Raw genomic sequence first — 12259 nt, 5'->3', positions numbered from 1 at the left:
CAAATGGACACACACACACACACACACACACGCACACACACACCTATCTGGTATTGTTGTTATGTAATAAAATGACTCAATTTCAATGGATGAAAACCTTTGTGAGAAGTTAGACAAAGAATTAAACATATTAGTAGATAGTAACCAAGAGTTTGTTAGAAAGCACAGAGTTGAAATGAATGCCAAGAAAGCCATGGATTTGTCCTAATGTTCAAGAAGCAAAATACTACTCAGGGTATCATAACCCACAGTGGGGAAAGCCACGCTTATAGAGATCCCACAAAGGATCCAAGCCCCTCACATTTCACCACCAAGTCATTGGCAATATCTCTTAAGAACACTTCATCACATGTTTTTTTCTATTTCCTTGTTTAACTGTTTTTTTATTCTTTAACATTGATCCCTGGTTTGTTTTGATGTTTATTGTGGTAGGCAAAGAAGACTGTGGGAGTTCAAGCTGGAGAAAGGGTTTCACCATGCAGCTCAGGAAAGCCTTCCTTTCCTCTGCTTCCCAAGTGCTGAAACGATAGGTGTGGACCACCCCACTCAGCAGTATTTCTATTGGGGTGTGTGTGTGTGTGTGTGTGTGTGTGTGTGTGTTGATGTGCACATGTGAGTGTGCATGTTGGAAGGAAGGAATGCAAGTGCATGTGTACATGTGAAGGCCACAGGTCATGCTCCAGTTTCATTCTTTTAGGAATCATCTACCATAACATCTTTTATGCTCTGATCTATCCTTTCAGAATTCCATAAAATATATTTTGATTATATTTTTTCCTGTTCTCTGAACACCTCCAAATCATCCCCCAGCAACTCCTTAAACATCCAACTTTATGTTCTTTCTCTCTCTTAAAAACAAACAAACAAACAAACAAACAAAACCACCCAAAAACATAGAGTTTGGCTTGGGTTGGCCAACTGATCTTGAACATGAACCTTGTCATGGACTATGATTGACATGCCCAGTGTTATTCCACTGGGGAACAAAATGATGATTTCCTAGTATCTCTCCATGGCAAATAACCTCTTGGCTAAAAGTGAGAATTTGTGCCCACTTCCCTGCTTCCCTGTTGAGACTTTTGTCTGGCTTGAGCATGCACAAGTCTTAGAAATGTTGTTACAGTCTCTGTGAGCTCATGTGTGCATCAGCCTTGTTGTGTCTGGAAAACACTGTTTTCTAGAAGCTGTTCACACTTCTTAATATAGTACGCTTTCTGCTTTCTACATAGATCTCTGAGCGTTGAGAGGAAAGGGGTGATTGAGACATCACATTGAGGAATGAGAATTACTTATTAGGATTTGGTGTTCACTGATTGGGCAAAGCTGGAAAGCCTGTAAACCCAAGGAATCATCCTGGTTCTGCCTCTCCAGAGCTGGGATTCTAGTCACACACTAGTCTGTCTGGCTTTGTATTTGAGTGCTGGGGATTGAACTCAGAAGGCCTTTATGCTGCTTAGCAAGCACTTTACCAACTGAGCTATTTCCCCAGGCCCTTCTTTAATTTTTTATATGACTGAATCTTAACATTTTTCTGACCTTTACAGATTTAAATACCTCGTACCCAATTGGTGATTATTAGAGTTGATTGGTTGAGGAGAGTGGGACATTAGCATTTGGCACCCTTTTAATTGTATGAGTTCATGTGAATATAACTTGTTCTGGTCAATGAATTTATAGTGTAAATTATGCTTATCAGTCCCAGGAGTTGGCAGTATTAACTGCCAAAGTGCGACTCCCTGATCATTTTTCTTTCTATAATGTAGGAACTAATCATTTCCAAGATGGAGACTGTTCCCACAGCAAAGTCTATAACATCAAATATATAGACCAGGTCAGGTAAGAATGAATATGATTTTATACATTAATAAATTAGTATTTCTTGCCATACATATATATGACATATGCTACACACAAACACATACACACACGTGTGTGCATACACACTCATGTTGTGTGCACACACACAGAAACACACACACATACACACACACATGTGCACAATCATACTGAGTGGTAAAATCACAAAAATTACTTCCTTATTAAGTAATATGAGAAAGATTTTTTGGAGAATGTCCAATGGCCTAGTTGCAAATAAGAAATCTGAACTTTATTTACAATATACATACGAACTACAGTGTGACCAAGTAAAGTCTTTACAAATGCTCTGGATCAGTTTCTCAGGAGTAAACAGGAAACAAATTCAACATGTTAATAAGTTGCTGAGACCACCTGGCCAACAGTCTTTTAAAATACAACTTGCTTTAACTTTATTTTCTCTGCTGAGCATTTTAGAACTCCTCAGTTTCATTTTGGCAATTTTTTTGCTTGAAGTTTATATGCTAATGTGTATAGCAGAAAAAATAAAACAAAACAACAAAAACAAACACCTTTAATTTTCAACCATGACTGAAAACAATCTCATCATGACAACAGTTCTGATCTCTTTCCTTTTTATACTACTATATATTTTTAAATTATCAATTGTGCAAGATAAAAATGATTTTTTGTAACAAAATGGCTCTTATGAAATCTCTTGTTATTTTGTATGCTACTCATATGTAATGTGGTTTTCAAACAATAGGAGAGAGGAGGAAGAGGAATAGAAGAGGAAAGGGGGAACAAAGACAGGACTAGGGAAGGAGCAGGGAAGAAGGAAAGGGAGACCATGACAACTACAGCATCACATGAGCTGGCATGATTTTCATGTTAGATTTAAAGACAATGGATTATATAAAGGTTGAATAGTTTTTGTGGAAAAAACAAACATTTGTTCCACATAAAATATTCTAATTTATGGTTTAGGGAGCTGTAGCTGTTTCTATCATACATACAGTTCTTTAATTACTTGATTATAAAAGTATTAATTGACCTATAAAAAGTTTATAAGGTATAACACAAATTTGTTTTTAAAGTAAGGCTGTTATTCTACATAATATAATCAAACTCCTTTTAAAACAATACTTACACATACCAGTGAAGATAGGGGACTTGGCTTCTATATTATTTGATCATTTTTATAGTAAACATTTTAATTTTTTTAATGATTTTTATTCTTTTGAGATAATAAAGTTACATAATTTCCCCCTTTCTTTTTCTTCATCCCAAACCTCTCATGTTTTCTTACAAATCCATGGCTTTTTTCAATGATGTGCAACTGCATATGCCTGTGTGTGTGGTGTGTCTGCGAGTGCTGGTAAGATGTGTAGATTGTGTGTATTTATCCCTTGTGTGGATCCATATCATTTCTGTCACAGAACAGTTTCAGACCTGGATGAGCCACAGAATGGAGTCTTTGTGCCACATCTTTATTTTCTCAACTCTCGCTCAGTCCTGCCCCGTAACAGTCACCAGACCGCTGTTTTATCATTTCGAGGATGCAGAACAGTGCTGTTGAAGTTTTTTTAGACTTGGCTGAGTTTCAGTTCAGACTCATCAACGCTGTTGCATGTTTCAATACTTGATTCTATTTTTCTGATGAAAATACTCTTTTGTGTTGACAGGATAAATGTTGTTTAAGGGAATCTACTGTTCAAAAGGCTTGTCAATACAAACAAACCTGCTATGTAGAATTCATGTAGAAATTAATGTGCAAGCAAGAGTTTTCATTTCTACGTAACAAAATGCCTAAGAATACAACTGCTGTGTTAAATAATAAACATGAGATTAATGTATAAGAAACTACCACAGTGTCTCACAGAGCGTTTCTTTAGCCCTTTGCACGCACAGGTGCAGTCTGAGAAGTCTGGTTGCTCTGTTTTCACCAGTGCCTCTTATTTGCCAATGTTTGATCTTAACTGTTTAAGTGGCTATATAGTGACATGTCTCAGAAAATTTAATTTGCTTTTCCCTAAGGATTAATGGTGGTGAATATTTTATAAGCCATTCACCATGTGTTCGTGTGTTTTATGTATGTTTCCGTGTGTGTGCATGTGTGTCTTCAATGACACAGAAACCATGATTGCATCAAGCCGTCCATGCATGTAAGAGAATCCTGTGTGTTCTGAGACGTCCTAGTTTTACATTTTAATTTTTTAACTTAATCATTAAGGATAAATTGGTATGAATGCCCATACGATGCATACACACATATTTGTAAACTATTTTGCATATATATAAGCCATACATTCGTTGTAAAAAATTGTTGTGACAGTTACATATTTTTCTGTTATTTTCATGCTTTTGAGCATCAATATTTCCTTCTTTCATTTCATATCTTTTGCACATTGTCAAAAAACCAGTGACCCACACATATTAGTCTATTTGCTGTTTCTTGACTATGATCTACACCTCTACGTAGTAAATAAAATGGCATTTTAAATACAAATCCACATACTCTATTGTTTCATTTATAATAAATACTTCAAATTGAGTTCTTGTTTCTGTTAAAAGAGAATGGAGTCTTGAAAGTTCGAAGCAGCTTAATAGCTAAAAATGACCAAATGTAAGTTACATGCATGGATGGTTTGATATAACCATAGGGTTTTTTTTTGAAAATTATGGAAGAAGACATAAGGTACTTTCCATAAAAGAAGTCTACAAGTTACAAATACCAAGTTACTAAGAATACCAAACATTTCAAAATCCAATGTTTTATGCCAACTCCAAAATTATGCTAAAAGCATTAAGACTCACTTAAGAGAAATTTTAAGGAGACTATATTAAAAATAATACATATCACATAACTATTACTTTGTTTTCTGTGTTTTAATCCAATTTCATCATTTAAATATACAAATAAAGAAGTTTACAACATCACAGATCCTATTTCAAGACTTTTAGCCATTGAGTATATGGTTAAGGTGCAAAATCTTTCATTATAGTTAATGACCTAGTGGTCTGCATTTTGTTTCACTTTTCAAATAAACTCGGTTGACATTTATTATAATAGTAAACCTAAGCAAATAAGTCTCAAATTATAAAGTCCATTTGCTGGATGATACAAAAAATAAAATATAAAATCTGTAGGCCAAATACATAACATGCTATAAATGGGGGGGTTCCCCCCTGAGCAGATTGTTTTCATCCCCTCAGTGTCTGGATCTGTTCTGATCCATGATTAGCACAGTGAATTCTTTCTTTACTAAACATTAAATAGGTGTTCCATGAATTCTTTGAGGATTAAGTTGATGAAAATGTGCTCCACTTGTATTAAAATACACAAAGCAAATTCTTTTGCCATTTAACAGCAGATGTTTTTGAAAGAAATTAACTTGGCATGTACTATTTAACACTAACTCAACTTAACATTTTTAGGAAGTTTTATTCTTTGATTCTGTCAAATAGGAGCTCTAGAGCTCCAAAATTATGGTTTTGAAGGAGGCAAGATACCCTCAGAAAAGTCTTCCACTTTTTAAGAGACTTGAAGCAGAACTACTAAATATTATCTATAATTCAATCCATCTTAATGGAGAAACTATCAAAACCGAATGTTTAATGGACCTAATTATTCTTTTCTCTTAAGAATTTCTTTGATTTTTGAGATTATAATTAATTGCCTCATTTCTCTATTCAAATTCATGGTCTCTTTTTTCTTCATTAGTTGTTGTTACATATATTTATGTATATAATGTATATACAAATATATCCCTAGATGCTTGAATATAATCTGCTCAGTCTGTATGTTACTTGTATGTATATTTTTATATTTGCTGTTTTAATCCATATGATCTTTGCATTTTGCTTTTTACTCAAGAGTTCAGTTGATGTGAATATTTACTAATGTTGACTATCAAATGCTTTTGTAGCATCAACAAGATTGTTTTGGTGTACCAACACTTTTCTAGGCTTCCTTTAACTACCGAGGTCTTAACTACTAGTCCCTATTTGGCCCCTTCTGAGCTCACTGGTAGAAACCATTTTAAAGGACAAGCACAGTGAGCGAACCATGCTGCCTCAGTCATTACACAGCTTTGGTGATTGGACTCACTTTCTAGCAATACTTTTTAAAGAGAGACTTGTTATTTTTAAGTGAGACATTGTAAATTTGTTACTTCATTAGTCTCTTCATATATTTCTTTTAGGGTTTTAAACAGAATGGCTATTTTCCACAAATATTTATTAAGTAGATACAAAACATTAACATCTAAATCTAAAATTTTGCTCAAGTTTTGCTTGAAAAAAATAATATCATTTTTATTTTTATTATTAGAGTAGAAAGCTACTAATTCCACATAAATATTAACAAAGAAAGAAGCAGTGCACAGTATATGCCAATTATTTATTAGAATTAAATTTCATTTGAAAAATCAGATGAATTAATTAGCCCAAATTATTTTTAGATGAACAATGGCAACAAAACCAAAGCCACTTCTGTCACTTTAAAACTCACTAAAATGTAAATCTCCAATAAGTACATTCTGTTTTCTGTAAAGTATTGCATCTCAGCCAAAAATATCGACCTTTCTCTTAAATGTCTATTTTGATTGTTCATCAAATGTCTCCATGAACTTCAAACAGCTGTGGAACATTAAGACTAAAAGTAGAGCAATAAACGTGGGTCCAGGCTAGCATCAGCACAGGGTGCTAACAACTAAACAGATCATCTGTTTTACTCTTTATGGATGAACAGAGCAGCAGCTCTGGTCATTTAGGGTGAGCACATTATTCAAGTCATTTTATTAGAGAATATTGAAATCCTGTCTGCTTAACTCTGACAGAATCAAAGATGTTTCTAATATCTCTTCTGCTACTTCCTAGCTCTCTGACACTGGGAAATTGATAAGAATGTTTATAAATCAAAGAAATTGATCATTTTATGATTTACAAAGTGGAAAGTTCTAAGAATGATGTGGTACTCAAGACCAAAAAAACAGATTTGAATTTCAGTTCTCATTTCTATCATAAAGGTTGAAAGCGATGAAATGCTAATAGACAATAACCCCAAGAGTATACTAGTGGCAGGCATACATTGGAGTAACCAAGAGCTTTCTTATATTTTTGGTTGTGAGCCTAGCCTTTAATGGCTGAGCCATCTCTCCAGCCCAACCAAGAGCTTTCTAATTAGAATTCAGACCTGCTCAATAGAAGGGAAACTGTGCTTCACAATGGAAAATTAGCAAACTAATCAGTACTAGTGAAGTCATAGATCATGGAGAAGAACCTATAGCCACTATTTACTAAACAATCACAGTCCTCAGAAACAATCTAAATATTTTTCTTTATACCCACAGGTAAGTGGAGTCTTGATGCCTCATTGAGGAAACTTTTCTTTGGAACAGAGAGAAGTCACTACAGAAAACAACAACCACACAAAAGGCAAAGATGTGGAATTCAGTCACAGTGGATCTGTCTACAAAATACTCGCAAACCTAAGGCTCAGAGAACACTGTGGGATAGAAGGTGTCAAAATCATAAAAGAGATTATGTCTACTAGTGCTGCTGCCATTCGTCTATGTATTTGCTGGATTCTGGCTATGTCTCTCAGGAGAGATCTACATCCGGATCCTGTTGACCTGCACTTCTTTGCTTCATCCATCTTGTCTAGTTTGGTGGCTGTATATGTATGGGCCACATGTGGGGCAGGCTCTGAATGGGTGTTCCTTCTGCCTCTGTTCTAAACTTTGACTCCCTATTCCATGCCAAGGGTATTCTTGTTCCCCTTTTAAAGAAGGAGTGAGGCATTCACATTTTGATCATTCATCTTGAGTTTCATGTGTTCTGTGCATCTAGGGTAATTCAAGCAGTTGGCCTAATAGCCACTTATCAATGAGTGCACACCATGTGTGTTTTTGGGTGATTGGGTTACCTCACACAGGATGATATTTTCCAGTTTCTTCCATTTGCTTATGAATTTCATAGTCATTATTTTTGATAGCTGAGTAATATTCCATTGTGTAGATGTACCACATTTTCTGTATCCATTCCTCTGTTGAAGGGCATCTGGGTTCTTTCCAGCTTCTGGCTACTATAAATAAAGCTGCTATGAACATAGTGGAGCATGTGTCTTTTTTATATGTTGGGGCAAATTTTGAGTATATGTCCAAGAGAGGTATAGCTGGATCCTCAGGCAGTTCAATGTCCAATTTTCTGAGGATCCTCCAGACTGCTTTCCAGAATGGTTGTACCAGTCTGCAATCCCACCAACAATGGAGGAGTGTTCCTCTTTCTCCGCATCCTCGCCAGCATCTGCTGTCACCTGAGTATTTCATCTTAGCCATTCTCACTGGTGTGAGGTGAAATCTCAGGGTTGTTTTGATTTGCATTTCCCTTATGACTAAAGATGTTGAACATTTCATTAGGTGTGTCTCAGAGATACAGCATTCCTCAGCTGTGATTTATTTGTTTAGCTCCGAACCCCATTTTTAATAGGGTTATTTGTTTCCCTGTGGTCTAACTTCTTGAGTTCTTTGTATATTTTGGATATGAGCCCTCTATCGGTTGTAGGATTGATAAAGATCTTTTCCCAATCTCTCGGTGGCCATTTAGTCCTAACCACAGTGTCCTTTGCCTTACAGAAGCTTTGCAGTTTTATGAGATCCCATTTGTCAATTCTTGATCTTAGAGCATAACCCATTGCTCTTTTGTTCAGGAAAGTTTCTCCAGTGCCCATTTGTTCGAGATGCTCCCCACTTTTTCTTCTATTAGTTTGAGTGTATCTGGTTTGATGTGGAGGTCCTTGATCCACTTGGACTTAAGCTTTGTACAGGGTGATAAGCATGGATCGATCTGCATTCTTCTACATGTTGACTTCCAGTTGAACCAGCACCATTTGCTGAAAATGCTATCTTTTTTCCATTGGATGGTTTTGGCTCCTTTGTCAAAAATCAGGTGCCCATCGGTGTGTGGGTTCATTTCTGGGTCTTCGATTCTGTTCCACTGGTCTATCTGTCTGCCTCTGTACCAATACCATGCAATTTTTATCACTATTGCTCTGTAATACTGCTTGAGTTTAGGGATAGTGAATCCCCCTGAAGTCCTTTTATGGTTGAGGATAGTTTTAGCTATCCTGGGTGTTTTGTTATTCCAGATGAATTTGTAAATTGTCCTGTCTAACTCTCTGAAGAATTGGATTGGTATTTTGATGGGGAATTGCATTGAATCTGTAGATCACTTTTGGTAAAATGGCCATTTTTACTATATTAATCCTGCCAATCCATGAGCATGGGAGATCTTTCCATCTTCTGAGGTCTTCTTCAGTTTCTTTCTTCGGAGGCTTGAAGTTCTTATCATACAGATTTTTATTTGCTTGGCTAAAGTCACACTGAGGTATTTTATATTATTTGGGACTATTATGAAGGGTGTCGTTTCCCTAATTTCTTTCTCAGCGTGTTTCTCTTTTGTGTAGAGGAAGGCTACTGATTTATTTGAGTTAATTTTATACCCAGCCACTTTGCTGAAGGTGTTTATCAGCTTTAGTAGTTCTCTGGTGGAACTTTTGGGATCACTTAAATATACTATCATATCATCTACAAATAGTGATATTTTGACTTCTTTCCCAATCTGTATCCCCTTGTCCTCCCTTTGTTGTCTGATTGCTCTGGCTAGAACTTCAAGAACTATATTGAATAAGTAGGGAGAGAGTGGTCAGCCTTGTCTAGTCCCTGATTTTAGTGGGATTGCTTCAAGTTTCTCTCCATTTAGTTTAATGTTAGCTACTGGTTTGCTGCATATGGCTTTTACTATGTTTAGGTATGGGCCTTGAATTCCTATTCTTTCCAGGACTTTAATCATGAAGGGGTGTTGAATTTTGTCAAAAGCTATGTCAGCATCTAATGAAATGATCATGTATTTTGTTCTTTCAGTTTGTTTATATAATGGATTACATTGATGGTGTTCTGTATATTATACCATCCTTGCATGCTGTGGATAAAGGCTACTTGATCATGGTGGATGATTGTTTTGATGTGCTCTTGGATTCGGTTTGCCAGAATTTTATTGAGTGTTTTTCCGTCGATATTCAAAGCGAAATTGGTCTGAGGTTCTCTTTCTTTGTTGGGTGTTTGTGTGGTTTAGGTATAAGAGTAATTGTGGCTTCATAGGAGGTATTCAGTATCGCTCCATCTGTTTCAATTTTGTGGAATAGTTTGGATAGTATTGGTATGAGGTCTTCTATGAAGGTCTGATAGAATTTTGCACTGAACCTGTCTGGACGTGGGCTCTTTTTGGTTGGGAGAGCTTTAATGACTGCTTCTATTTCGTTAGGAGTTATGGGGTTGTTTAAATGGTTTATCTGTTCCTGACTTAACTTCAGTACCTGGTATCTGTCTAGGAAAATGTCCATTTCCTGCAGATTTTCAAGTTTTGTTGAATATAGGCTTTTGTAGTAGGATCTGATGATTTTTCAAACTTCCTCTGGTTCTGTAGTTATGTCTCCCTTTTCATTTCTGATTTTGTTAATTTGGACACACTCTCTGTGTCCTCTCGTTAGTTGGGCTAAGGGTTTATCTATCTTGTTGACTTTCTCAAAGAACCAACTTTTGGTTCTGTTGATTCTTTCTATGGTCCTTTTTGTTTCTACTTGGTTGATTTCAGCTCTGAGTTTGATTATTTCCTGCCTTCTACTCCTCCTGAGTGTATTTGCTTCTTTTTGTTCTAGAGCTTTTAGGTGTGCTGTCAAGCTGCTGATATATGCTCTCTCCTGTTTCTTTCTGCAGGCACTCAGAGCTATCATTTTTCCTCTTAGCATAGCTTTCACTGTGTCCCATAAGTTTGAGTATGTTGTGCCTTCATTTTCATTAAATTCAAAGAAGTCTTTAATTTCTTTCTTTATTTCTTCCTTGACCAGGTAATCATTGAGTAGAGCATTGTTCAACTTCCATATATATTTGGGTGTTCTTCCCTTATTGTTATTGAAGCCAGCTTTAGCCCGTGGTGGTCTGATAGGACGCATGGGATTATTTCTATCTTTCTGTATCTGTTGAGGCCTGTTTTATGACCTATTATATGGTCAATATTGGAGAAAATACCATGAAGTGGTAAGAAGAAGGTATATCCTTTTGTTTTAGGATAGAATGTTCTATAAATATCTGTTAAGTCCATTTGGTTCATGACTTCTCTTAGTCTGTCTACGTCTCTGTTTCATTTTTGTTTTCATGATCTGTCCAATGACATTTCCTACTATTATTGTGTGAGGTACAATGTGTGCTTTGAGTTTTAGTAAGGTTTCTTTTATGTATGTAGGTGCCGTTGTATTTGGAGCATAGATATTTATGACTGAGAGTTCATCTTGGTTGATTTTTCCTTTGATGAATATAAAGTGTCCTTCCTTATCTTTTTGATGACTTTTACCTGAAAATTGATTTTATTCAATATTAGAATGGCTACTCCAGCTTGCTTCTTCAGACCATTTGCTTGGAAAGTTGTTTTCTAGCCTTTCACTCTGAGGTAGTGTCTGTCTTTGTCTCTGAGGTGTGTTTCCTGTAGGCAGCAGAATGCAGGGTCCTCATTGCGTATCCAGTTTGTTAATCTATGTCTTTTTATTGGGGAGTTGAGATCATTGATATTGAGAGATATTAAGGAATAGTGATTATTGCTTCCTGTTATATTCATATTTGGATGTGAGATTATGTTTGTGTGCTCTTCTTCTCTTTGTTTTGTTGCCAAAATGATTAGTTTTTTTGCTTTTTCTAGGGTGTAGCTTGCCTCCCTATGTTGGGCTTTACCATTTATTATCCTTTGTATGGCTGGATTTGTAGAAAGATATTGTGTAAATTTGGTTTTGTCATGGAATATCTTGGTTTCTCCATCTATGTTAATTGAGAGTTTTACAGGATACAGTAACCTGGGCTGGCATTTGTGTTCTCTTAGGGTCTGTATGACATCTGTCCAGGATCTTCTGGCCTTCATAGTTTCTGGAGAAAAGTCTGGTGTGATTCTGATAGGTCTGCCTTTTTATGTTTCTTGACATTTTTCCCTCACTGCTTTTAATATTCTTTCTTTATTTTGTGTATTTGGTGTTTTGACTATTATGTGATGGGAGGATTTTCTTTTCTGGTCCAATCTATTTGGAGTTCTGTAGGCTTCTTGTGTTTTCATGGGCATCTCTTTCTTTAGGTTAGGGAAGTTTTCTTCTATGATTTTGTTGAAGATATTTACTGGTCCTGTGAGCTGGGAATCTTCACTCTCTTCTATACCTATTATCCTTAGGTTTGATCTTCTCATTGAGTCCTGGATTTCCTGTATGTGTTGGACAATTAGCTTTTTCCATTTCACATTATCTTTGACCATTGTGTCGATGATTTCTATGGAATCTTCTGCTCCTGAGATTCTCTCTTCTATCTCTTTCATTCTGTTGGTGATGCTTGTATCTGTGGCTCCTTGT

At 36.0% G+C, this 12259-nt stretch overlaps 1 protein-coding gene across 16 annotated transcripts in view; it reads right to left on the bottom strand.

The window, feature by feature from the left end:
• The window catches only part of Slc4a10 (solute carrier family 4 member 10), a 294937-nt gene that overhangs the window by 112907 nt on the left and 169771 nt on the right, over positions 1 to 12259 (bottom strand).

The sequence above is a fragment of the Rattus norvegicus genome, chromosome 3 (assembly GCF_021556685.1).
Source record: "Rattus norvegicus strain SHRSP/BbbUtx chromosome 3, alternate assembly SHRSP_T2T, whole genome shotgun sequence".
NCBI classification, from domain to species: domain Eukaryota; kingdom Metazoa; phylum Chordata; class Mammalia; order Rodentia; family Muridae; genus Rattus; species Rattus norvegicus.
Note: the sequence above shows the minus strand (reverse complement) of the source record. Positions and strands in the feature narration are given on the sequence as shown.